At 41.7% G+C, this 4,221-nt stretch overlaps 1 protein-coding gene across 2 annotated transcripts in view; it reads right to left on the reverse strand.

The window, feature by feature from the left end:
* Slc14a2 (solute carrier family 14 member 2) overlaps nt 1-4,221 on the reverse strand; it is a 435,832-nt gene that overhangs the window by 59,566 nt on the left and 372,045 nt on the right. The gene's annotated exons all lie outside the window — the stretch shown is intronic.

Genomic DNA, 4,221 nt, shown 5'->3' on the forward strand with positions numbered 1-4,221 from the left:
TCACCCTCACCCTACTCTAACCCTCACCCTTACCCTCACCCTAACCCTCACCCTCACACTCACCCTCACCCTCACCCTACTCTAACCCTCACCCTCACCCTCACCCTCACCCTAACCCTTGGTTCAGACTTTTTTGAGTAAGTCTTTTACTTAGAAATTAGCATAAACAACGGGGATCTTGTGTGTGTCTTTACTTGCATTTGGTGTGCTTTTTTTTTTTTTGGTTCTTCTTGTTTGGCCACTTGCCTATTCCAATTTATTTGTTTATTTTTCTTTCTGTATTCTATAGTATTGTATTGTATTGTATTCTATCACATCATACTGTACTATACTGCATTGTAATGTACTGTATTTATCTGTTTATTTTTCTTTCTGTATTCTATAGTATTGTATTGTATTGTTTTGTATTGTATTCTATCACATCATACTGTACTGTACTGCATTGTACTGTACTGTATTGTATTGCACTGTATTGTTATTCCTTAGGTTCCTTTGGATCTGAACAGGAGGACAGAGGGGAGGAGCTGGGAGGGGTAGGGGAAGGGGAAACTATAATCAGGATACATTGTAGGAAAAAAACCCTTATTTTTAATAGATTTAGGAAAAACATTGACAAATGTGCCTCATGACTGTAAAAGCTTCCGTATAGCATAAGAAACAACAGCCTAGAGAGGAGGAAGCCCACGGAGTGGAAGAAGTTCTTTTCCAGATCTATATCTGATAGAGGATTAATATCTAGACCTAAACCAAAAAAGTCAAGAAAACATTCTAATAAAAAGGGTTTTACATATTTGCCATGCCTGAGCTTACTAGAACCTTCAAAGAGGTCTTAGTAAACAGTGTACACACACACACACGTACACACACACACACACACACACACACACACACACACACACGCGCGCGCGCGTGTGTGTGTGTGTGTGTGTGTGTGTGTACATATGTATAAATGTATGCATGCATACCTCATATATACCTACATATCATCCTTAATACAAAAACCCATACTTTTTACAGTTTTACATTCAGATTATTTTGAAGAAGTCATGAACTTTATGCTACCAATTATATAAAAATATTGTATATAGGTATGTGGTTTGACCAACCAAAGAGTACACATGGTGGGACTCAGGGCTCCAGCTGCATATGCAGCAGAGGATGGCTTAGTCGGTCATCAATGGGAGGAGAGGCCCTTGGTCCTATGTAGGTTCTATGCCCTAGTGTAGGGGAATGTCAGGGCCAGGAAGTGGGAGACGGTGGGTTGGTGAGCAGGGGGAGGGGGAAGGGAATAGGTTTTTATTTTTTTATTTTTTTTCTGGAAGGGAAACAGGGAAAGGAGATATCATTTGAAATGTAAATAAAGAAAATATCTAATAAAAATATTAGAATGTGGTTTGTCAGGAAACCTTTATTAAAATCTATGTATATAACAATAAATTTTATAGCTTAATAAAATCTTGTGGCTATAAAAGAAAGGTGGCGTGTGTGTGTTTAAATCTGAATAGAGAGTTCTCCAAAGAAGAAATACCAAAGGCTAAGAAATATTTTTTTAAAAAGGGTTCATTTGATATTTTTATCCAACTGGGAATTGCAATTAAAGTGGCTTTGAGATTTTATCTTCCCCACAGCAAGAACTGATAAGATTTAGAAAACACATGACAATAAATGCTGGAAAGGATGTGGGGAAAGGGAAGCTCATGTTCACCGTTGGTAGGTGTCACAATGGCACAGGCATTATGGGAATCAGGATGGGGTTTCCTTAAACAGCTGGCTATAGATCTCCCATAAGACCTAGCTCTGCCCCTTAAGGAAATACATGCAAAGACTCTGTGTCCTGCTCGAGAGATCCTTGCTCATCCACATGCATTGGTGCTCTTCTCACAATTGCTAGGAAGTAGTACCAGCTTGGATGGCCATCTATGGTGGATGGATGAAACGAAAATGTGGCACATTTACATAACAGCATATTATTCAGCCGTTAAATAATTAAATTACAAAATTTGCAAATGGAATTGAAAAAAAAGTTACACTGAGTAACTTTTTATGTGATGTGCCACAGAATTATCTATCAAATAAAATGAGCTAAAGCAGTATACACGTCCACATCCCAGTTTATCATGAAAGGGAGTCAGGATGGGAACCCAAACTGGGCAGGAACCTGGAGGCAGGAGGTGATGCAGAAGCCATGGAGGGGTGCTGCTTACTGGCCTGCTCCACATGGCTTGCTCAGCCTGCTTTATCATAGAACCCCAAACCCATTATGCCAGGCATGGCAACACACACATACTCATCTGGGCCATCCCCCATCAATCACTGATTAAGAAAATGCCACACAGACCTGCCTACACTCTGATCTTATGGAAGCATTTTCTCCACGAGGTTTCCTCCTCTCAGATGACTTTAGCAGCAAGGCAGGAGTTCTATGCCAGCTGCTCTTGCAGTGGCAGGTACGTGGGAGAAAGGATGGGGCCTGTTTCATGAAGCAGACACTAAATCTTGATAGGAGGATATTATCAGCTAGCTCACCAGTCCTGCACACTCAAGAATACAACCTCTAGTGGTTTTCCTGCTCAGTAGGATGGGAGTGGTCCTCCAAGGCCACTTGGAGGTGTGTGCAGAGCCCCAGTGATCCATTTGCTGCTGTGGACTATGGAAGGTTTACTAGGCCTAGAGGAAATGTGATGTGATTGTGGCTTAGTGCACTCTGGGTTTTGCTGTTCTGGGTTCTGTTCGAGTGTAGGGCCACATTGTGCAGCGGCAATGGCAACAGCAGCATGACTTTGAGCATAAGGGAACTTTATGGGTTGGCCAAGCCTGTGTCCTGTTCACTCAGGCATAGTAACTTAGGTGGACACCTTGTGTCTGACCCTCCTTGTCCCTCAATTAAAAACCATGGCTGTTTTATCCATTGGCTGTTTCTGGGTGTGATGTTAAGAGTCACAAATATCTGGGCATGCTGGTCAAAATTGTTCTTGAGAAACCCACTGTAAAGACACATACATTTTATAGTATGTATAGTGTGTATAAAGACTATCCATTTTATAGTATGATCTAGTTTTCCTACCACAAATATAACAACCTTTTCATAAAATATTTACCTCCATGCTGCATAAGTTACTCTAATCAGTTGTATTTTATTGAGTGGTTTGATTTAAAAATGTTACTGAAGATCATGATCTGCAACTCCCAGATTGAAAAGCATAGGATAAGGGACAATCTAGTATTTAATTTCCAAATTTCTTGAGCCATATGAAGTTCCTAAAAGTCTTTTTCCAAAACGTAGCAAACGTGCACACATGGATCACTGTGATAGATAAAAATTTCAAGGTATCTTCTAGCAAGAGCGACAGAGTCTAAAGAGAGGCAGGGAGGTAGAGGGTCACAGTGAGTGTCACCAGAGGAGGCAGTGCTGTTGTGATGGGCACGGGCACAATGGGCTTTCCTCTGTGCAGAGTATTCTCCTTGGTCTGCATGTGCCTTGCGAAACTGAACACACCAATGCTTCCCATTATCTGTATACCTTACTTGGCAGAAAATAAACCATAAGTACTCAAATAGTAGATATACATGTAATAAAAATGTGCTTACACATTAAGAGCTCAATAAAAATCAGCTGTTGCAAATTTTTTCTTTCACCAGATCCACTGAATGAGAGTATTTAGAGGTGGGATGGATGGCAGGGAAACTGAGCTGTTCTTCAAGTCGCACCCAGGGGGTTCTGAATCTCAGGAAAGTTCGGGGGATATCGCGACAACATATGACAAAGCCTTAAGAGAGTCAGCTTCTGCAAAGTGCTGTTTGCCAGTGTTGCTGGATTTCCCACCGTCAGGTTGCCTCCATTCCTGCTTCTGTGCTTCCTTCTCATTGCTGCTGTTTTCCTAAATCCTTGGTGCCCCTCCCACGCCATCCCCCCTTTCCTCTCTAGCCCGCCAATGCATCTTCCCAGTACCCAGAGGTGTCCAGCTGTCAGTCCTCACTGAGCTAGCTTTGCATTATATGCTATCTTTTGACGGCTTATTACTCTTGCCTCCTAAAAGGCAGTTCATAGCTTCCTTCAGAAGGAGTATTTGCAGAAGGCTCCATAGCCAAACTCAACATGATGCTGTTGGCATGAGCTAGGGAAGGTTAATTCTGTAGCAGTCTCTATTGATCTTCTCAAGGTTGACGAAAAGCTGCCCAGGCTATCTATCTATCTCTCTATCTATCCATCCATCCACCCAT

Source organism: Mastomys coucha, unplaced genomic scaffold, assembly GCF_008632895.1.
Source record: "Mastomys coucha isolate ucsf_1 unplaced genomic scaffold, UCSF_Mcou_1 pScaffold13, whole genome shotgun sequence".
Taxonomy (NCBI): domain Eukaryota; kingdom Metazoa; phylum Chordata; class Mammalia; order Rodentia; family Muridae; genus Mastomys; species Mastomys coucha.